Consider the following 24,268-nt stretch of genomic DNA (forward strand, 5'->3'; position numbering starts at 1 on the left):
TTCTTGCATTTCAAGTAATGTTGCCCCAAATGTAGGTGAATAATTTCACTTGCCCCAATTTCTATAATTTGTGGCAGTTATGTGTCACCGATTACTATCTCTCGTATACAAGTATGTTGGTTTTCTTTAGGTGTTTCATGATCAGTAAATATATTGCACATATGAAGCAGCTAGGCAGTCAGTTCCTTTCGTTATAGTAATACCTGTCAGTTACCTATACCTTACAGTATTTGTCTAGTTCTTGGGGCTCACCTCGCTATATACTTGCGGATACAGAGTTGCGCATCTAAATGAAGGAATGAAAGGAGAAGAAAATGGGCATGGAATGAAATAAAAGAAATAGCCCCATTAAGGAACTTCCGAAAACTCTTGATAGCTGAGGCTGAGGATTAAGGGGGAAGGATGTTTCTTTGTACGAAGAAATGTTAAATTACGGAAGAAATTTTTACAAATGAGTCTTTGAATCACATTAGTTCCATTAATATTTGAAATGCACTTACTTGGGGGAGAAATTGGTCAAAAAGATTACTTCAGTGAGATAGGCGTGTGAATGCATGACTTGCTTCAGAAAGAAAAGACAATTACGAGACGAAAAGGTATGCTGGTAGTCAGGCTGAAAATCTATGTTACTGTGATATAAATGGTGTAGGTTTTTAATGACGCCGCACAGTGGGCTGAAATAGAAAAAAGCTGGCCAAAAATCATATCTTCCATATTTTTATAATTAGCTCGGCGAAATTTTTCATACTATTCATATTTGGGTTATATAATATGAATATAAAGACATTTTGCCGAAAAATTGATCCTGGGAAATTTTTTAAACAAATTCGCGGAGACGGAAAAAAACCAAAAATAGACTATTTGGACGGCTTCAGATAAGAGGGAACTTTTAATTGAAATTAATAGTTAGGAATAAAAAAGTAAGTAGTTTAACATGAAATTTTATAATTTAAATAAAAATGTTCATATAAAATACATACATTATTTTTTTAAACATTATTAATGATTTAGTCAACTAATTTTGCGTTAACACTTTGAAAGGACACACATAAGAAATCACCAAGCAAAAAAATTATACCATAAACCAAAATGCCGAATAAAATTATTTATGAACCATAATATATTAACATAAATATATACAACATAAGAAAACATTAGGGATACATTTACCAGCCCACTACCAGTTTTCATCGGATTCCCAGCCGCCACTGACCTCATCAGAAGTTGGCTCCTCTAATACAAGTAAGTTTCGTATATCCTTTGAAACATTTCTTTTAGCATTTGTACATACATAACTATTGGATATTAGATAATCCGAAGTAAGGAGGAGCCTTCGGAAAAGATCTCCCATTTCTTCTAAGCGCAAAATGTTTCGCGTGTGGTGCGCTCCGAATCTTCTGATATCTTTGTGGAGAGATTCCAAAGCCTTCCTAAGAAAATTGGCCAATTGGAAGTACTGCTGCCTTGGCAAGTAATGCTGCATGAAACTGCGCTTTATACACCGTGGGAGGCATGTAGTATCACGGATACATATCCACAAAAAGGGATGCAGTTTCTGAGCAGTACTCGCTGAAATTGGCGTAATCTATCTCAAGTCCAGATGTCAGAGCTTTTAAAATAGAGGCAAACCTTGAGATGAGTTCCTCGCTAATGCCTATTTAAAAAGAAAAAACAGTCCTAACCAAATCCTTCTTCAAAAAAATTTTAAATATTTATAACAAATTTTGGAATTAATAAATAAAAATCTGTATAATATGACTTTTTGATGGTAAACATACCGGTAATTTTTGATGCTAGCTTAGGTTCTGAAAAAAACGTCGGGCAGTGTTCCCATCATTAGTCGTGCCTTGACCATGCTTTAACAAGGAGTGTCAAGAAGAGATTCATGCATATCTGTTGGGAGCGGTATATCCTTCTCTAAACAACATCGAAATTTTACTACAAACCTGACACTGGTTCTCTTGCATTCTTTCCATATCTGGATATACCCATTGAAAACGTATTTATCCATGACATTCTTCAACATTTCCTTTGTCTTCTCGTCTTTCCCCAATTTTAACTTATCTTAAAGATATTGAAGGGCCAATTCACGTTTTGACGACAGCGAATTTCCACTTTCATTAACAATAACGTCATGTATTTCTTTGCGGGTTACTTTCATGCGCTCCATTTTCTCTCATCCGAAATATTAACACTCTAAATTACCGCGTAAGGAAAGCGAAATTAGAACATATTTCCCTAAATAATACACACGATCACAGAGATATTTTACTTGGAAAACGTACCTTTTTATCGTTCCGAGATATCCTTCACTAGTGGTAGTTCGGCCTCAACGATGAAATTTCACGATACAGGGAAAAAAATCCTCGTTCCTCGCTTCCATAGTTCAAGCACGCACATCCTTTCGCACTCACGAAGACAAACTGACTAATTTTCTCGGTAAAATTGTGTAAGAGAATAGTTTTCAACCAATTGGAGAGAAGCATTTGTGGAAAACCCCGTGCGAAGGGAAGCGATCTTCAACAGTGCAATAACCCTTTCATAGATCGAGACAATAAAGCAATAAGCGGCATTTCTACAAAGGGACAGTTATGAAACGAGTACAGAACTTCTTTAACGCCAGATAAGAATCATAACACGGTGGTTGGGTTTTCGGGTACAATAGGGATTAACGTGGTCGGCAGGGTAGTGCCCGCCGCCACTGCGCGGGCGGCGCTCCGCCACACGTGTGCCCTTTCCAGTGTTTGAGCTGATGGGAGTTATAAAAGGCCTAGAAGAGTACGGATAGCAGAATATGCAAGTGTGTAGTGTTAAGAATTGGGCTTTCCAAGAATTAATATATAATTCTTTGCAGCCGCCCGCTTCCCGGGACAAGAATCTGACTTGTCGGGGCAATCGTTGAGTCCATTATATGACTTATGAAGGAAATCGTAATGTGCCCTAGGAAAAATTGGAACAATAAGACTAATATGGCATGCTAAATGTATGCAGAGTATATAAGTGTAGATAACTGTAATTTCGCCTCACTTTTAGCGAATTATCGTCGACTACAGCTAAGTCTCAACAATGGTTAGCATCTAACCACCGCGTCGGGCGGTTGGACATTCATGCACGTAACTTGATGGGAGAGGCGGGGTGGCAAATTGGGGCAGGATTTTTCAATTGATAACTAAAGCTGACACTTCATTTTATAATGTGGTGCTAAATACTTTGTGAAGCAAAGTGAAAAACATCAAGTTTTTCCCTACATTATGTTAAAAATACGTGAAAAATAGGACATTTTAATTGTTTAAATAAAAATTATAAATATTATCGCTAGAATTAAAACTTTCACTACAATGGATTTTAAAAATGTTAATTTCTATTATGTAATGATTTAAATTTATGCATTTTAAAACAAAACGCAACAGTAGAAAAAAACTTCAGTCAATTTTTTCAAAAAATGGGGAAAACATTTTGTGATCATTTTTCATTAAATTGACAGATGTCTCATGCTTTAATAAAATTAGTTATAAATAAAATTATTTCAGTAATGTGGTGACTGATCATTTTATAATTTGAAAATATAACAGTTTTTTCCAAATTACAAAGTGAGAAAAATCATTTTTGGCCAGCTTTTTTCGATTTCAGCCCACGGCGCGCCGTGGTCTAGCGATCTAGTTTGAGCGTTTGGATACTGATCTAGAGGTCCAAGATTTGAATACTGGATGAAGATTTGGACGCCCCAAACAAAATATCCTTGTTATTTGAGGTGGCCGTGAGAAGTAATCTACCCTACCCCCTAGTATTGCCTCATCTATTCCCCTGGGTCTGAAATAAAACCTGCTCATAATGTAACGCTATTATCTTGATGAAGATGGTGCGGTATATGATGTGTTACTCTCCCCTCCTATAAACCCGTATTTTAATCTCCGCAGGGGTACTTTATTACAGGACAGCCGATCCCTTATTTCTCAATTTCTACCCTTCCTCTTTGTTGAGCTCTACCATCACCTATAAAACGAACCTTCGGATGGAAGAATCGAGTGAGCGTTGAAGGTTTGACTGGGAGAAGTAGGTACTCCAGAGTATAAATAATTTTTCTGCTCTTCCCTCTGAGGGTGTGGTGAAAGGGGTCAAGGTGGAAAAGCAGACAGCTCGATATTATGTGTTATGAAATTTGGTGTGGGTGGGTTATGTTGGAGTCGCGTGCCGTGTTGATTGTGGTGCCATGGGAACGGCTGAGGTGACGCGGTTTACGATCAAATTGAGAGCATCGATTTCTCTCTTTTTTAGGAGGAACCAGCATATTCGATTATCTAAAACGCAACCTTATTTTACACGCATTATAAACCGTTTTATAACCTATGGAATGGTTTAAAATGCTAAAATAAATAATAGTTTGCCTTTCACTGGTAATAATTGGAAATTGCTTGATAATTATTCGTTGAAATTAATTATCTTGTTGGGAAAATGATGGGAACCCTTCAAAAAGTTTTTGATATTATTTCTTACATTGATCGAGAAAAATTGATCAATTTATTGCTCTCTAAGTGTCAATTTACTTTATGTATGCTCAGTATATATTTCCAGCTCGAATAATTGTGCATTTCAAATGAGGTTGAGGAAACGAGTTTCCAGTTTTCCCAGCAGACTGTGTTAAAAGACAATTTCCATTACAAAAGCTATATCTCAGCCTTAACTGAATCATAACATTGACTTATTTCTATTCAATAATGCAGTAATACAATTATGCTATGTCTTTTAAATGTCCCTCTTAAAATTACTCAACCGATAGTCACACGAAATATTAGCAGAAAAATATTTCAAACTCGTACAGGTTTTCTTCACTGAATTCTTAAAAGTACAATTTCCTCGAATAAAAATATTCTATCCCCTTCTAATTTTACATACTTAATGGTATAATGAAATTGTTGTTGTATCTTATTTCTTGTCAATTGATTTTTATAGTTCCTAAGTATGTAAAGGTATGGCAAAGATTATCTTTACGCAGCAGTCCGGATGGCATAATGAAATTGTTGTTGTATCTTATTTCTTGTCAATTGATTTTTATAGTTCCTAAGTATGTAAAGGTATGGCAAAGATTATCTTTACGCAGCAGTCCGGATATCAATGAGGTTTTCGCAGAAAAATGATGTGAAATAGAAAATATTTAATGATTAAATTTAAAAGTAAAATTTGGGAAATTCAAATTATTAAATCTCTAAAGAAATATCAAATGTATTTTGTAATAGAAGTCATACTTCATTTTTATGACAATGATGCTACAGACAGCTTAAACATTGTTGCTCTGAAATTATTTTGATAGGCTAATGTTGCATAGTACGAGATTTGGTTTTACATATAGCATCGATAGAAATCAGAAAGGACTTGAATATGTATCTCAATTGTATGTAAATCGAGCATTAATGTGATCATAATTGCACATAATAAGGGCTATGTTTTAGACTGGTGAAGTGGTGACATGAAGTGGGGTTAATTAGTAGATACTTGTTAAGAAGAATAATGTGTTCAATTAATCGAGATTTTTTCATTGAAAAATAAAGAAAAGCTGTTAAATTTGAGAAATTTAGATTTAAGAGCCATGTTTGACGTAGTAATGTTTTATCTACTGTAAATGGGAATTTCAGAGAAGTTTTACCTAGGGTGTCCTTGTAATCCATTGTTTTTGCCAAGTTTTTGAGGGACAAATATTCAATTACATTTCAGCTGAATTTACTCTGAAATAGGATTACTTTTTTCAGTTGTAATGCCGGCACAATTTCGAATTCTATTCAATTTAATTCGTGTTAAGAAAAGCGTCATATTCAAAGCCATGGGATAAAAGAAAGATATCAAGTTCAGCGTTGGCTGTGCTTCTTTGAAGCCGTTGCCCTCCTTAGTATTGGCATCCGTGATAGACTGGGGGCACAGCGTATTGTACGATTAACCCACGTTAAAGCGCCAAAATTTCGAAGATCCTGGATAGAGGAAGGGTGGTAACAATGGCATTGAAAGCTTGAGGAACATCTTTCAATTCCCTGTTTTGGCGATTTTTTCCTCCTGGCAGTAAAAGTAAATTTAGCACTTTTCACGCGGAATATACTAAGCGAGTACAACAAACTTTCAGAATTTTTTCTGAACTCGCGTCAATACCAGTAAAATAACTGGCGTACTAATTGAATGCATCAGCTTTTGAGCTACCCCAATAGCAATTCTCGAAGATAAGGGTGAATCTGTGAAAGGAATTGGCCATGTTGCCATGAATATACGAAACGCCTGAGGCTTAGGAAGGGGGAGGTCTATCATCAAATATTCACACCAACTTTTAGGTTGAATAACTAAGTGAAAGAATTCCACTTAATGTGTCGCAAGTATAGTTACCATGATGCTCGCACTATTTGCCGGACTCGGTGGCGGTGGGGTAAAGTCCTCGCCGGCGAAACCGTAAGTCGCGGGTTTATATCCCGCCTGTGTAGGTGGTCCCTAACCAGGGCATGAATGTTTGTGTCGTGCTTTGTTAATTCCTCCGTTGTAAAGGCCTCCATGTGCTGTTTACGGGGAAGTTGAAAATAAATGAGTATCGTGAGCCTTTTTCATCATCATTGTAAGTCAACAATCCTATGATTGGTATGACGCTGCTCTCCATTCCGCTTTCCTGTACGCCAGCCTTTTCATGGTGACGTATTCATTCTCTTTTACCTCCTTAATTACCTTTCCAATAAACAATTCGTCCCTTGTCCTTCTTCCCTTACACCTGTCCTTCTACGATTGTTTTCATCACACCGTCATGTCTCATAATGCGACCAACTAAGGTGTCCCGTCTTCAGCTTATTAGGAGAATTCTCTTTTCTCCCACTCTTCTCAGCATTTACTCATTACTTACTCGGTCTATCCATTTCTATCTTCATCATTCTTCGTTTGCACCACATTTCGAATGTAAGCCTTTTTAGCCTGCGATAATTAATTAAACCCACCCGTTTGTGGACAAGGTGGACAAATCGTACGCCACAGCTCCCTCTGCATTGCACCGCGATGCAGGTTTATGACAATTCTCACTTGATATCGCTCGCTCATTGCTGTCCTTTTCTTCGCAGATCGACGTGTTCGTGGGAGAGCCGAGGGGTTCCGCCGTAGGCGCCACTGACATCTTGCGGTCCTCCCGGAACCAAGGTAAGAGGCTGCGACGGTTGTCACGGAATGGAGAATATTCAATGTTTGCTTTTATAATGCTGCATTATTGTCCTCGAGTTCGGAGTTCCGCTCTCATCCGCAATCGCGGGCGGCGCTGGGTTGGATAATGTGCTCCTCATTTCCCACGGAGGTCTCCTGTTTCGTAACGGCTTGAAGTAGAATTTCTTGCCGTTATCCATGACGTCAGTTTAATACATTTTTTATCTGGATTAGCCATTGCTTTTTCAAGGCAGAATCCGTCTTACAGGGAACAATATGCACAATTTTAATTTTGTAAATTAAGCTTGGGATAGCGTTTTCCTGCAAATATAATCATTGGCATCAGAAATGAATGACTGATGCTATGTTATCCTGTAAGTACGGAAAGAAGGACTTTGTAGTTATCACGATATCCTTGATTTCTTACTTAAAATCACATTTCTTGCTCAGGGGATGGGCCATCTGAATTCTTAAAATATTTTCATTCTTATTGATAGAATATGCTTAATTATATTGAATGCTAATATCATTTAATGTAAAAGATCGAGGAAACAGCTATTTGGAGGAAATACAGTTACAGATAATTAAATCATTAAAATTCAATATTGAAGCTGACCGTTATTTTCAGTTTCATTCAGAAAGCTAAAAAATAGCAGTAAAACTTTATTTCGTCGCAAATATCATACCCTATATTATTTGATATTTTATATGCACCATAATAGAGAGCTAGAGAAGTGAAAAAGTTAGAAATTACTATTTTTGAGTGTTGCGTTGCTATTGCTTTTATAATGTAAAGTTGAAATCTATTATAAATTGTATGATATTTTAAAACAATAGTGTGGATAATTTGGGGAGTCAGATTTTATTAATTCTTAGACCACACATTGCTACAGACAATGTGTTGTTTGATAATAACGGAAATATTTAACATCTCTGCATCACTGTTACAGTAATAGAAATTGTACTTTGAATAATAACGTGAATGAATATCTTAAACTCTATCGAGATATGCATTCCCTTCTCTCAGGAAATACTTTTATCTATGCTATTAATACTTAATTTTGGGATGATGGATAGTAATTGCGCAAAAAATGTTTGTTGCCGTCTAGGAAGCATCTATTGATATAATATTCGGTAAATAATAAGCAAGCCGCACAGCTTATAGTTACAAAAATGAAATCTTAATTCTTGAGCTAAACTATTTTTATGTGACTAACTATTAGCACCTTCAGAGCTTGGATTTTATGCTTTAGTTATTCATTATTAGCTTTAATTTCTTGAGGTATCTATGTCAGTTGATTTTTTTAAATTTCTTAAGTTTTAAACTTCTTAACTCGATTTAATGAGACTTTGAAAATGAGCACGTCAACAAGAACTTATTTTAGAACTATCTATTAGAACTTCAATTAGAAAGTCTGTTAGAATTTCTTTTTTTTTCCTATTTTATTCCACAATGACCGCGAAAACATAAATAAAATACTATAAGCTATCCCGCATCCAGTTTCTAAGTAAAGAAATAAATATTAAATACTCGAATGAAATGAAATTTTTAAATTATTCATAATAAAATGAACCCCAGGCTGTCAAACAACTGCGCTAATCCCACACTGGTTCCCACTGGCGTTGTCATGTTCACGATGGAAAGCTCTTAACGTCTCCTGCCTGACGTACAAACATATGCATGTACTCTTATCTACGACGGCGTTGGCTCTCCACTCGGCATAACATATACACGTGCCTCCCAACCCCCCCTGGCCCCCTTGACCCGCTCTTCTTTATCCTCCCCGGCCCCTGGCAGCGTTCCACGCCCCGAGGCGCTCATTAATTTTTCACCTGCGTTGTTCTTTCTCTCGGAAGGAAGCGATGTTGTTCAGGAGGGAATGGGCCAAGTCACCGTGCGAGTAAAAATACAACCGCGCGCGTTGTTTTCATGTGGACAATAGGGATAGTAATTAGCGTGCAGTTGGTGGAAATATTCGCTCGGAGCGTTGCTTTTTTTTTAAATCGAGTTTCTCTGCAAAAGTGAAAGACGTGGACCTAATGTGGAGGAGGTAGACCAGAACAGATTGGGAGCGTGTGAATGGTACATGATAAAAGATGTGAGTGCAGCATTACGAATGTTTACGACGGGGAAAAATGACGGAGTTTAGTGGAGGCTATCTGCCGGTAAATTACCATGATTTTAATTTGAATGAAAATATATATTTGGTGATATCCGAAAATTGGCGCGATCCAAAGGTAATATTAAGGTTTTAGCTATTGATAGAGTATAATCATGTATAAATAGTTGGAAAGCTAGATGCTTTTATTAAAGATATCTCTTCATTATGCAAATATTAACCTAATGGTAACTAAGAGATAAGTAGTCTTCTCCGCACCCACATCTCGAAAGCCTCCAGTCTTCTATCGTCCTCCTTCCAAAGTTCCCGCGTTTCTGAACCGTAAAAAGCTACACTCCAGATCAGACGCTTCACTAACCGATTAAATTTAACTTTTCATTAAACTCTTGGTTAACTATCCTCTCATAAGCTCCTTCCTGTCCATGAACGCCTCCTTCCATAAAAAATATGTGTCGTAGAAGTTTCGGTAGTGAAATTATTTCAAGGCCTTCATTTAGTGAGCAAATCATTGATCCCTGTAGAACTTATCGCGATACTCTCTACCTCATTCCAAGCACTTTTTTCATTGCATCACCCATGGTTTCATTGCCCCCTGGAAGGCATCAAATGAGAACTCTCTCTCTTAGGTAGGCCATCGGGTATTGTGCTGTGATCCGAAAGCTTTTCTTTGTCGAAATATGATATTGCTATTTGAAGGAAATTGAACCCGAAAAAATAGAATGACGACCAATTTAAGTTGCGCATGAGACCGGAGCCTCCGAATGTGGCCGAAGGTAAATTATTATAAATGGAAAATGAAAAAAATTGGAATGGGAAGAAACTACTTTTTAAAATAATGAAACCGTTGTGTTGGACACCAGGCTTAATTCTGTGAAAGTGTGAGATATTCATAATGAACCAATCCGAATTATATGAGCTGGGAAAAAAATTTTCCCAGCTCAAATTATTCATAAAAGTTGCACGAATTTCGCATGCATTGGAAAGGAGCGCAATGCTCGAGGTCCTTCCAAATTATGCCAGGTGTTCATTATCTTGGCTTCACTCATGAGGAGAGAATCATCAATAGATTGTAATGAGTTCATTGTAGAAGAATCGAATTCGAGTTCGGAGTTTTGTTTCGATATTTTTGTTCTGATCACTTTATTCTGATTTTGGAGATCGCGTATAAACTTGCGACTACTCCGTCTTCGGGTGAAGGTAACCGATGTTACTTTCCCCAGATTTTTTAATCAATGGCCGACCGTGACCTTTCGCTCAGTCTTCAACCATACGATTGGTGTGGCGGCATATCTTCCTGAGAAGGGAGGTGTTGGGTTGCAATGCCATCTATTGTTTGGCCCGGGTGCATGCCATATACTCAATGAAGAAAGACGGACTGTTTAGTCGGCGCACTTCCGATAGAGTAATTAAAACTAATCCGTTATAAAATTTATAATTTTCACATTCATTTTATGAAAAATTATCTTTCGTAATTTTGTATGCACTCCGGAAATAACTGTCTCATTCTTTTCTATTGTTTACTTTTTTCTCTTCATACTCATTACATTTTCCCGATCGATTACTTATGGCCGAATGTATTTCGTATTTGGATGCAGCACCTCTCACTAATGAAAACTCCCTCAACTGTTTGGTGTTTTAGTTCAGCGGTTGCCAACCTGTGGGCCTCATGCGGTCTTCACCATTTTCCAGACCGCGAGATTCATCACGATTTTACAAAATATATTCATTATAATCGCCAAAGTGGGTAAAACGTATGTATTAATTTGTTCATTTATTTATGAAAAAAACTGACTGTAGAAACTTGATATGCCGCCCGTGTAGTAATGATGCATTACCTAAAATTAGTATTTTGGTTGGCCGCCTAGGCTGAGGAGAGGCCTCTCCGTATCCTGTTTTGCATGCAACCCGTCATACTTCGCCGCTACGCCGTGGGTGCATGCAACCTACATAACGCATAACATAGCTCCTCACACAAAGGTCGATGAAGGGAAAAACGCTTCTTCGAGAGAAGCCGACATAAGAAATATCCATCAAATTCCGTTAATTATAGTCGGTTTTGTTTCACGCACTCTTGCATGGGCCGTGATTATTTTATGCTCGGGTGTCGATATTACTTAGCCCATTGTATCAACGCAGAATGCAAACGCGCTTTGTTAAGCATCTGAGTCAATAGCACTTGAACGGTGCAATAAAAGCGAATTCGCAAAGAAATTCACATAAGTAAAGCATTCGGCATCTTTCACCGCGAGCTAAGAGAAAACGTTTAAAATACGTATCTCTCATCAAGATATCCATTCCAAATTATTTCAATCGGTTGTAATTACGAATTATCACTCGATAAGTACTCTATCCTATGCCGAATCAGTGGTAAATTGGGATTTTAAATAACTAGATAGCCTGTTGACGTCAGAGTTTCCAGCCGGTATACCGAGAGATGGTTTTAAGTACACCGGGACTAACCACGGTGATAACTTTTACCCGAGTCACCCACATTGCACAAATTGTGCGAAAAATCCACAGAGAAAAAAATCATTTGCCTTAACCGGGGTTCGAACCCGGATCCTCCGATTTCCGCTCGAGTGCTAGAGCCAGTTAAGCTAAGCGCCTCGGTAGTTTAACTGACGAAAGCACTCGACCGGAAATCGGGGGATCCGGGTTCGAATCCTGGTCAAGGCGAATAAGTTTTTCTCTGTGGATTTTTCGCACGCCGAGAGCTGTGCAATACCTGCAACCTGGTTTCGCATTACAATGGGTTTACCCTATTTAGGAGTGCTTCGAAATATTGGAGCCATGGAAATGACGTTATTTCACTTCAAAGCCTGAAAATGTAGAAGCGTTGCATTAAATAAGTTCATAACAGTCGTAGTATATACTTCACCGTCACGATATATTCGCAGCTTTGTCACTCCAAGTCCTTAAGCCTGAATCACTAGATCATTTTTCTCGTTTCAAGTTTGGGGATAGCATCAATGAAAACTCAAACTATTACTCTCAGACGTCATCATTTTCAGGGATGGCAACAGTTATAAGAATCGCCATCCCAATTTCCACAATTTTTTTGTCGTTTTAATTTCCACCACTGAACACGTTCGTGAAAAGCAGTACTCGGAGTAATGTACCTAAATGTCTTCACAATCACAAGCAGAAAGTAAACAGGAAGTGACACTGTATAGATTCTCCAAGACGTTATTCATCAGTGTATGGATTATTTTTACTTTACTCCATTCAAAATATATGTTTACCCTGAATCCTTTCTATCAAGGTCATTCGTAGAAATTGAAAAGCATTAGATTCTAACTTCTTACTACCCAACGTAGCTAGATGGCTACGGTCGATTCTGAAGAGACAAGTTGATGTATCACCGAAATATCTCACGGGATTAATAAAGACGACCACAGGAGCTACGTGTCTAAATATCTTTTTAATCACAAACAGAGTTTTCTGGGCGGAAATGGGTTAAGGGATCATTTTTCCTAATGAAGATATACAATTTTTTTAAAAAATTTTAATTTTTCACAGATTTTTTTATTGGTACGACGCGTGTCGACGCTAAGGTGTAATTCTCGAGCAGAAAAGTTTAGTTGGTGAAGCTTTCAATAAGTAAATCCACATATTAGTTTAATTTTGAAGTCGTTCCAAATAAGCCCACAGACGGAAAGAGACGGGTGCGAAACTGAAATTCACATAGACGCCTAATTACTGTCTGTAAAGTACACGCAAGTATTATAAAAGTAAAAAGGGAAATGACATTGTAAAGATTATTTTAAATTTCCTCCATCCAAAAATTTTTTTGCCTTGAAGAGTCATCCTTTTCAAAAGCTTTGTACTAGTTATTTTAAATTTCCTCCGTCCAAACATTTGCTTGCCTTTGAGATTCGTCCTTTCCAAAATTTTTGTAATCGAGATTGAAGCCTTAGCATCGAAACGCGTTTTACCAATAAACGATTCTGTGTAGATTTACAAAGGTTGTTTATCTTCATTCAGCGCGAATTTCACCTAGTGAATGCCGAATCTATCGATTCAATCATCTTCCCCGTCGTTGAAAAGTATAGCTAAAATGACCTATAATTCATTTCTTAAGGTAATTTTTTCTAAATAAATCACACTTGGTCGTTTCAGCTTATGCCTTTCAATGACAGGGAAAATGATTGAATCGATAGATCGTTGAAAAGCATAACTGAAATGACCAACTTTAGTTCATTTCTTGGTGTAATTTATTTCTTGATAAATTACAGTTGGTCATTTCAGCTTACGCCTTTCAATGACAGGGAGAATGATAAAATCGATTGATTCGGCTTTCACTTGGTGAAAATTCATGCTGAATGTAGTAAAAAACCTTTGTAAATTTTCCTATGGTCATTCCAGCTATACTCTTCGTTCGCTCGCGAAAAATGAACGTGTGATTCAGGGTTTACTGGCTTACGCGTCCATGGCTAGGATACATGTACACTTACGCGCACAGCGTTCCCTCCTCATCTTCTGCCTTTAGAGTATTTTTTTGGGAGAGCAAAGTGGGGGAAAAGGGGACTCGACAGTTCTCGAGGACTTCGGATGGAGTGGGGGAGGGGATCTTGTGTCTTTCCCTCTCTCCCCCGCTCCTTTTCAACCCCCCTCTCCACAAAGGATACCCCCCCCCCCCCAAAACCCTCTTCTTGCCTCCTTTCGCTTCCTCCTTGTCCGCCGCCGCCGCTGAAATCGATTCGTGTTTTTCTCCCGCTCCCACTTGCACACCATACTTATATATATGTTCATGAATGTACTACATACATGCTTAATATCTCCACCACCCATCTTTTAATAACCCGTGGCCTTGGGAGGAAGAACTCGTGCTGTTCGTTGGTCGGAAAAAAAGTAATGTACGTGAAGATGATACTCTCGGAAATCATCGGATAATATCATGCATGTGTTGTAAGGGCAAGGGCTGGTTTCGGTAGCCTTCTATTTCTCTTTTTCCCCTTCCTACACTTCCCTGTGAGTCTTCTCCTTCATGTATTTCTTGTCCTTTTGTGTCCTTCCTTGTGGGACTTGGCCTTCAATATTTTCCTTCTCGAGTGTTTCTTTAGCTTTATAGAGTTTCCTACTTAAATGCGATATTTCTTCTCGTGGCCAAATGTGATAATCGTTTTTGGGGTCGTTTGGCGCTCCGCAGGGCCCTCGTATACGTCTTCTCCTTGTATACATCCTTGTTCCTCACCGTATCCGCGAATTATGTCTTCAGCATCCTCGGCGGATCATGTTGTTTGAAAAAGTCATCAAATCGTCTTCGTGTGTGAGAAACGAATTTTGCCGATGCGGTGGAAGTCACTCGAGCCGACCGCGCTGCCATCCGGTGTCGTCGCGACGGACTATCTTCTCTCTTGTGAAGGGGTTTGGTAGTTCGTCCTGTGGCCGCGAGAGGTGTGCAGCGTCGTCGGATCGAAGTCATGTCTGCGTCACACCACGCCGCCCGCCTGCCCGCTGCGGAAAATGAGACGCAATCGGGCGCGGATATGCGAGAGCGGGTCGGTGGGGTCTATTGTGCTCTGTGTACCGTACGTAGTCGAGTCTCCCCACCGCCCCATTCCATCGCCACCTCATTTCTATTAGCACCGTAAATGGTAGACAACGGGGCGTCTGCTGCCTGCTCGGCTCCTGATATCCTTGCATTCGATTTCGGTCGAGGGGATGGGGCAGAGAATAGAAGAGGAGATTGTGTGGTGGGAGGAAGATGCCTCTTAAGAAAGGACACGTGCTGACGGGAGTTTTTATGTCTCCATTCCATGCCTCCCTTTAATGCAAATTACTCATGAAGACGTAATACTCTCAATTGATCGGTGGTATTTTATTCGTTTTCGTGGCATAAATCAAGTTTAAAATTCACGCTATCTTCTTTTAATTTGCAGGGCGTGTAGAGTATATTCTTTTCCTTATTTAGCTTTATCTTAATAACATAAAAATTTTGCCTCCCACAAATTAATTTAACTCTTCGTATTTATGTTGCTGGAAAATGTTTATTTAATTAACTTTCGAGGCATAATTCAAGTTTGAAACCTACTCTATCTTTTTTAATTTGCGGCGCGTGTAGATTATATTCTTTTTTATACTTAGCTTCATCTCAATAAGTAATTTAAAAATTTTACCTCCCACAAACAATGAATATTTTCGTATTTATGACGCAGGTGAATATTTATTAATTTTCGTGCCGTAATTCAAGTATAAAACTCTCGCTATCTTATTTTAATTTTCATGGCATATAGAATATATTATTTTCTACATTAAACTGAACCTTAATAATATGAAAACTTTACCTCGTACGAAAATATTTTTAATTTTCGTATTTATGATGCTGGCAAATGTTAACAGGAAATGGTCTAGAGATTCAAAATTATATTATTATTCACTTAGGAAAAAAATATCTTGATCCGGGAATCGAACCGGGGACCTTCGACGTTTTGAGCACATGCGCAAACCTATATCCTATAAGTTCCTTAGTTCCTATGGCAATGTTAGACTCAGGAGAATATTTCCCATAGCAATTGATGTAAATTTAACCTTCGTTCACGTTTATGGATTGAAATATGTCACATGATAGTGTAAGTTTTATAAAGTTGCCAAAAAATAATAAGTCCTGGATGAATATCTGTCGATCGGGAGCTATGCCCTGAGCCTAATATCTTATTTTGTGACTCTTTCCAAGGTTATCTCCAAGGTTGGCTGAAATGATCGTTTAAAAAATAATTGCTTTACGAGATCATATTTATGGATACTTGATATCCCCATCAACTTTTCCACCATTGACCGCGTTCCTTTTACTATGTCTTACGGCGTCATTTGGCCAAACAGAGCCCAAAGATCATGGGTAGTCAGGGATGCCGACTTTCCAAAAATATGGGGGGGCCTAAACCGGGGATCTTGCCCCGGGAAATTTTATATGTCGTGAATTTTAAGTTATTTTAGCAATTTAGAAGAGTCATACGATCAACGTTAGAACCCAGATAACTCGAATCACGATATCTAGACACTCCGGGGGAAATCGACAGGCATGATGCATTTTTTCCTCTTACCCATAACGAATTTTTGAGGGAGCTCGGGCGCCATTGCGGATAGTGACTTTGATACCATGTTCCTCTTTTAATGGAATGAGGGCTATAACCACGAATATTACAAAAGAGGATCCTCTAGTCGGCCTCTAAATGTGTTGTCACCCACCGCGCATTTAAACGGGTTAACAAAAGTCGCCACTCGTGTCGCTGACGGACAAATTGATCCGAGTTTCACGGGAAAATTAGAAATAAGAGGGATGTTAACCGAATTTAATATGCATGGTGATTTGATCCATCAAATTCATTACTATTCAATACTTTTCGCAATTACAAACATTGTATTGCAAAATATGGGAATAGAGTGGATCGCATTGCACTCGTCACCACGCCGCAGACATGTTTGAAAACCAATTAAAATGCAACCGAAATGGCAACAGAAATCAACCTTCTGTGGGATATGGGCCTCCTCTATGCAGTCCCCTTGGCGATAACCATTGAGGGAACTACGAAAATGGAGGAAAATATCTCTGCGAAAATGAACGCGGTATTAAATGACGGCTTGAAATATGGTTTCCAAGGGCACTGAAAGGCTATCGCCCGAGTCATCCCTCCGAGAGGCAGAAAAAGTAATTTATAGCTTGCTCAAATCAAGGGAAATTGTTCTCATATTGATCCGTGAACTCTTTTCCTACTCAACCAGGCCTATTGAATCAAGATCTACCACACATAGGTTCTGAATTATCAGCTAAATTGAATTTAAAATAGTGAATGCGTCAAAGTGCAACAGTAGCTACAAATATTTCTTTTATTATTGTTATTATTATAGCAAAAATTGTTACAAGTCGACCATAAAGTCTGGTGGTAACATGAAATCAGAAAGTATATAAAGACAAAAATATAAAATACGAAGTACCAGCTTGGTCGATAGATTGCATCACATACAAAAATATACAAAAGCCAAAATACAAAAAATAAATTAAAAAGTACAAAAAATATTTTTGAAAAAGCCCTAAAAATCCATTTTTACACAATACATGCCCCCATGTACATAGCACCAAATCGGGTAAAAGAAAAATACATGTCTACATTTACATAGCCCTCAAAATCCATTTTTACACAATAATACATTAAGACCAAAGAAAAAAACATGAAACTCCAAATTCAAAAATAAACGCTTGGAAAAGTCCTCAGAATTAAATTTTATTTAACCTAGTTGCATGGCGATAACTTGGCGATAGCTGGGAAGGGCTAAAAAAAAGAACTAGTTTGTTCTTGAACTGTTGTATTATTTATATATGAATATAATATCTTGAGGTTTAGCTCCTTTTATTTAAAACCATCTGTGCCAACATTTCGGAAGTTATTACATGAAAAGATAAGAGGTATAATGAATACAAAACCTGGTCAAATATAAAAACCATCAACACCAACCTTCATCTGGAGAGCTGCATCAGAACAATATTACGATTGTTGATGATGGTTTATAATTGCGAAAATAGCGCTCTAATATTTTATGTTCAAGCCTACGTGATGAATGTCCCTAGAAAAAGAATCCCGCATATTTTTCCATCGTTATCTCTGCATTCTGCGTCCGACTGAGAAATGAGAATGGTAAACGTGAGGGTAGAGGAAAAATGACAGTGAAAAAAGGGATCGTGGAAATGGCCGTATGATTGAGGAAATGATAGTTCTTACATAAGCTATCATCTTCTCGGTCTCTGAAGAGATATTCCTTGGGTTGAGGGACGGAAAAAAATGATCATGTTATGTTTTGGCTTAAACGATCACCATCTTTTTTTGCGCCCTTTTCTGCCAGTTCCATTCAGGATGCATCGCTGCTATATTGCCGAGTTTCTTAACTTTAAATTTATAGGTCGTCTAAATATTCACAAAAAAGGGATCATGTATTGGCGTACGATTTCAGCCTAACCTTATATATTATTGAAAATCTTCATTTTCCGTTACTACCGCGTCTATTGCTATGGCGAAGAAATTTCGCTAGCACTGTTGCCAATGTCTTCAGGTCCTTTGGTACTACTGCCTGCGGAATTGTTGCCTTCGCAACAGCAACCGATGCGCTAGAAAAACGAAATTAAGAACTTATTCGCACACAGCGAAAATCTCTGTTCTCACATCGGGCGTAATTGAGCCTGAGCAATCACAAATAGCGTGGTATTTGGAGGAGGTTAGCCAAAGGTAATTAGCGCAATTAGGGAATGATATAGAGCGAAGGGGACTTGACTTGACTGAAGTTTATTTTACTTGTGTTGGGTGAGGCCAGATGGCTCCATCTTTCCCCAACCCAGGGCTCCCTGTACAGAGTTTCATGGCATAACAAAGGGGTGGCACGCAGGCCGGTTAAAATGTCTGGCTTTCACAATTATTCATATTTCAGATTATATGTGAATCATCCGGCGAATAGCAGTCAAGCCTTTCTGGCAACATGGTTGTTGCCGACGCCGGAAACCCCAGTTTTAGCCATATGTGAATAAAGGGCATTAATGAATCAATAAATACTTAAATAAATGAATAGATAAATAAAAGATTGAGAGAGGGAAAGGGGAGAGAGGGATGGGTGGAGGGAAATCTGGTGTGCTCTTAGCGAAAGGCGGCAAGGGGACCATGGTATAACGTCCCATCTGACGGACGGACTTATTTACTTAAAGTGCCCCACAGGAAGCACTCTAGCAGGAATCGGGCATTCTCTGAAAAATCTTTGCCATCGCAGGGGTTTGAATCCGGGCTCACAGGCTGGCAAACTAACTCTACCCACCACTCCAACCCGATCCCTGCAAAATTCGCCCCTATCGTCATTAATCGTAAACATTCAGTTTTAATCAGAAGCAGCCCCTATCGTCATTAATTGCAAAAATTCAGTTTTAATCAGAATCAATGGTTAGATCACACCTTCAACATCTCTATTCAACTTTAAATATAATTAAAAACGAAAAATCAAAATGTTACTGATTAATTATTTTTATATAATGTTAATTCATTTTCTGGCTTTCAGATTAAGGTAGTTTGTGTCATAACTGCCATTTCTTTTCTTCTGGAAACCCAGTTAAAACACAAAAGTTTTTGTCTTTAAAAGTAAATGTAATATGCGTTTGAAAATACCTCATTTTGAGGCTCTTTAAAGGTATCTCTGCGAGTAATTGCTTTTTAGTGCTAAATTTATCTTGGTATCATACTTCGTGATTAGCGTGATGTCATTTTATACTCCATGATTTAAAGAGTGCAGTAGTGTGTTAAACTAAATTTAGCTCCTTGAAAATACCTTATTATTTCTAATCGAGTAATGAAATCCATTTGATAAAAAATGCAGTCAATTTTTCAAACCTAAGATTTGTTTGGATCAGTGAGTCTGGAGCCCATTGCGGACTAGGCTGCAGGCGTGTTAAGGCGTCACACATAAGTTAGTTTCTTTCTCAGTGCCTCCTCACATACCAAAAATTTTTGGAGCCGCTTCCGGAGTTGTAAATCGGGACCATTCGGCCAGAGGCTAAGCGTTCAAAAATGGATCATTTGGTAGTCGAAAGAAGGGAGAGAGGATGGTTTTCAGCCATGGCCATAGGAATTCGTAGGCTATGTTGAATGTCGTGCCAAAATATTTCATATTACAACAAAAACAAGTGAGTAGTAACAAGTGGAAACGAAATATCTTCATATAGTAAGTGTCAATGCCCCTTGACTTCATACGCATTCGGAAGAAGCTATCAAAACTGTGGCCAACATGACTAATGAGGTATTTTAGACTTTGTATTAAGTATCTATTGACTGTTAATCTTTAGACTACATCCGTAAAATGAATTTTATAACTATAGAATTTATTACCGAAATTCGTGGGAGGAAATAATATCTGTAATTTCGTGATATTATTTGCGTAATATAAAGACCCTAGGGTCGCATTTTCGACCGAATTGCAGATCCTTAGCTGAGGGTTTTCCGGGGACGGTTTCACGAGGAAGTGGTATATTTTCATTTATTCAGTGCATGGAACTTAACTCACTCACTAAGTGAACCAACTCGAAGGTTGGTTTGGATAGGTGTGGGTAGAGGTCCCTCCAGACTGAACCTCGGGTATGTGAAATTTACATATTCAGGGTAGGCGGGGACTTCCTTTCCTCAGGCCACCTCTAACTTCGTAGATATTTAGTGTTGGGGTATCGGAAGACTCCTCTCGGGAATTGAACTCGTAGCCCTTCGATCAAGTGCAATGCCCTCTCAGCTACCTCGCTCCCGATCTTATGAGGAGAAATGTCTTTTGCCCCCCGGTTGAATCTTTTTGAAGTCTAATATTACACCAAGTTAACTGGTTTCAGAAAAGGTCATGCCCTTATCCTTTTCAAATTTATGAGTTCGTTTTTTGGTATTTTCTTTACTTTTTAACCCTTTGGTGGTCACGCCAAAGTTAATCCCACAAGTTGGCACGCCGCAGCATTTTTTACCGCAAATAAAATGTTCACTCTTACCGTTAAGGTATTTGTAATTTTATAAAGAAAGAAAAGGCTGATTAATAAGAAAGAATAGTCGCATTTTTTATGTTTAACTCTGAAAGTGTGTTGCTAACCATCTTAGTTCATTTCTAGGTCCCATTTATCTTCGCGTCTGATTTATTATCTCTTGGCGACAACGACTCTTAGTTATAACTCGATTTCACGGGCGTGATTTCATGGCATCGACTTAACATAATGAAAGGTACAGATTTGTTATTTCACATAACTTTTTGAAAGACGACCTCGGTTTCGAGGTGGCACGTCTTCGTCATCATTTGTAAAGTGACGTCATTAACTTTTCTAGACCCTTCCCGTTTAAGGATTGAAAACTTGTATTTTAAAAGATTACTTAAAAAGAAAGGTAGGTACTTATCAAAAAAGGAACTCATACGAGCTTTTTATTTTGGTGAACTGTTTTAGATTCAATAACAAATGTATTTTGCTTAAGGAGCCCATAGTTGGTCGGAATTGTACCTCTAAGATGGCTGTACCTTAGACGTGATGTAGCCCGTGTTGCTTGAGCTATTTTTTCCTCCGGAGTTTCTGGGCTTTTTCCTGAGGCGCGGTGGGGGACTCGAATAAATAAACGCCACGCATGTGAGGAGCATAGCCCGAGTGATGGGCAGTTCTGACGTAAGTTTTAGTGCAGAGGTAGCGATGCTGGGCGGGGAATGTGTTCCCTGGTGAGATGTGGGGTAGTAAGAGGCTTTTTATTGCCGGGGCAGACGTTATTTGGGATTTATGGGATAATTTTGAACAATTACTCGGTTGGTGATGCAATGGCCTCTTGTGGTTACTAAAAAACTAAAACTAGCCAGAATAACTTGTCCATGGAGTAATTGCGGCCGACATTTTTAATTGCGTGGTAGATTTATCTGGAGACATGCGGAAGCAAAACAAGCAAATACCGTCATTTTCCAGTGGAGGATTCCAAAATAAAAAACTTGGCAAGTCTGATTTCGTAGGTGGTAAGAATCCTATCCAATGCATTGGGTGTCCTACCAATATAAAAAACAATATCAGCAGAATAGATGAAATAGGTTCGTTTACCATTTTGCTTTTATTGTTGATTGCGAAAGAGCGTGGGCTTGTTTGTCGACAACTTCTCGACCTGTTCGTCGCGAGAAATCGAAGGCCTAAATCCTTAAGCAGATAAGTTGATGACGTTACGAACTCATTTATAGCGTGTGACCGCGTCTCAGTTAACTTTCGGTCTTGAAGAAGGAAGACGCGTTAATCAAAGCTGTTTACTCTTTTGTGAGCGATTCCTTCCCTCTGTGAAACGTTCTTCCTGATCTAGTAAATGAAACAGAACTGTAATTACATCATCAACTTATGACAAGAGGACGGTAATTTTTAAGAGGCCGTTTTAGTTTAATCGTCCTTTCTCTCATCGTTACTGTGACTCTAGACCTTCTGTCTCCCGTGTGTGCCTTTAACTGAGTGATAACAGAAATGAAATTAAAAAAAATCGCCAATTAGCGAACGCCGTTCTCGCATGGTTTCCATTTCGCCAAAATTATTTATTTTATAATGAAATCTGTGGAAACAAGCCTATTAAAATTATATTTTTACGCATTCATTTGTTAAAAAAATTAGTTTTATGTTAAGTCCCCGGGGTTATAATGCATGTCATAAGTGGCCTGCAATATCATTTTTGCTGGCCACCTCTTGCATAAAAAATGATACGAAGTTTTTCCTTTTCCCCTCTCTTTGTGTGTGCGCCGATTTTAAATCGAAAGTTTGGGATTTCGAGGAGGCGGTTAGATCATTTGCGTTATGAACGAAGGGTAGGCAAGGAATGGTGGAGAGAAACCTGGCGTCGGCATTCGACAGCTATTGAGGAGAGACGCCAAGGGGACCACGGCTTCGTTTCCCATCCGACGGACGGAGTACTGTACTTAAGGTGCCATCCACAAAGCTCTGGAACAGGGATCAGGCAGTCTCTGTGAAGCCTCAGCCACAGCCAAGATTTGAACCCGCGCCCACAGGGTGAGAAGCCAATAGTCTAGTCTCCACAATATGTCTATTCTATTTTAAATCGAGTCTTTACTTATCGGTAACTCACACACTGTACTGCTACTGCCTGGAGAAGGCGTAGATGCGGTTAATGCTGTATTATGAGCGAAGACGGGAGGAGCAAGCGTCCGGCCTGCCATCTGGTGGCGGTCGGCTCACCCGCAGTTGGGAGCTACCGGACGACCAGAGGCCGCATTCATATCGAGATTGCATTGGTGAGAGTGTCTGTACCGTCTGTATTCTATCCCCCCTCCCTTATTCTGCCCCTTTTACCCATGAACCGATATCACCTCAAAATTCTTCTTCATCACCCCCTCTTCCAGCTTAAGGTTGGAAGGCGATATTTGGTGGAACTTGTTGACAGGAAACATAATGAAGATACACTTTTGTATGTTCCACAAGAGTTTTTAATACCGACCCAGGTTTCGGCAGTACACACTGTCATAATGATGAAGAAGTCACCTTGATAATGACAGTGTGTACTGCCGAAACCTGGGTCGGTATTAAAAACTCTTGTGGAACATACAAAAGTGTATCTTCATTATGTTTCCCCCTCTTCCAGTTGGATCAACTTCCACGCATGTAATTCTCGCTCACGACCAGTTTGTACTAGAAGCATTCGAAATGTGGCGATGCCGTACATTGATGAAGATAAAATGGATCGACCCAGTGCATGAGAAAGTACAAGGAGTGGGAGAAAGGAGAAGCCTTCTAAAGCCTACGAAGGAGGCAGGACAACTTAATCGCCCACATAAAGAGGCATGATGGCCTAATGAAGGCAATCGTCGAGGGAAAAGTGGACTGGTGGAACGGCTAAGGACGGTTCCGATTAAGTTACATAGGACAGATTATCTAGGATGTAAGGAGAAGAATTGCGTTTAAGGGTAGCATATAGCAGAGGGAGTGGAGAGCTGCGTGTAACCAATCTTCGTGAGTTTTTATGACAATGAGTAGCAGACTTGACAGCAGATGCATTGCGTTGCTAAAACAAAGGTAGCAATTTGAGACGATTAGGACCTTTGAAATCGTTAAGCGTTTGTCCCGGACCAGATGAGTCATTCGTATACTTAACTAATATCGTGGCCTTGGGCTTTACGATGTTTTGTTTCGAGCGAGTAAATAAAGTATATTATTTAATTTCATTCAAGTAGGAAATAAACATTGAAAATTATGCAATGGGATTGAAGGGGAATAAATAAAATATAGAAATGTTTTCTGTATAATTTTCTAATAAGAAGTGTTTAGTCAAAAAAATGGCGGTTATTATGTCTAAATGGTAACCGCGGGTACAGTGGCGCAGTGAGGGGATGGGGCGGGGTTTAGGGGATAACCCCCCCCCCAAGAGCCTAGAGAATATTTTTTATACAAATATTTTAATGTAAAATGTTGTAACTAATATTACGGAGACGGATGACTCACAAAGAAAACATCAAACTATTCACAAAGCCGTAAAACTCAC

General features: G+C 38.8%; 1 protein-coding gene across 1 annotated transcript in view; it reads left to right on the top strand.

The window, feature by feature from the left end:
* LOC124168478 overlaps positions 1 to 24,268 on the top strand; it is a 156,141-nt gene that overhangs the window by 6,879 nt on the left and 124,994 nt on the right. The window contains exon 2 of the mRNA XM_046546756.1: positions 7,077 to 7,152. The gene's annotated coding sequence lies outside the window, so the exon portion shown is untranslated. The remainder of the gene's footprint in view (positions 1 to 7,076; positions 7,153 to 24,268) is intronic.

Source organism: Ischnura elegans, chromosome 11 (genome assembly GCF_921293095.1).
Source record: "Ischnura elegans chromosome 11, ioIscEleg1.1, whole genome shotgun sequence".
Lineage (NCBI taxonomy): Eukaryota > Metazoa > Arthropoda > Insecta > Odonata > Coenagrionidae > Ischnura > Ischnura elegans.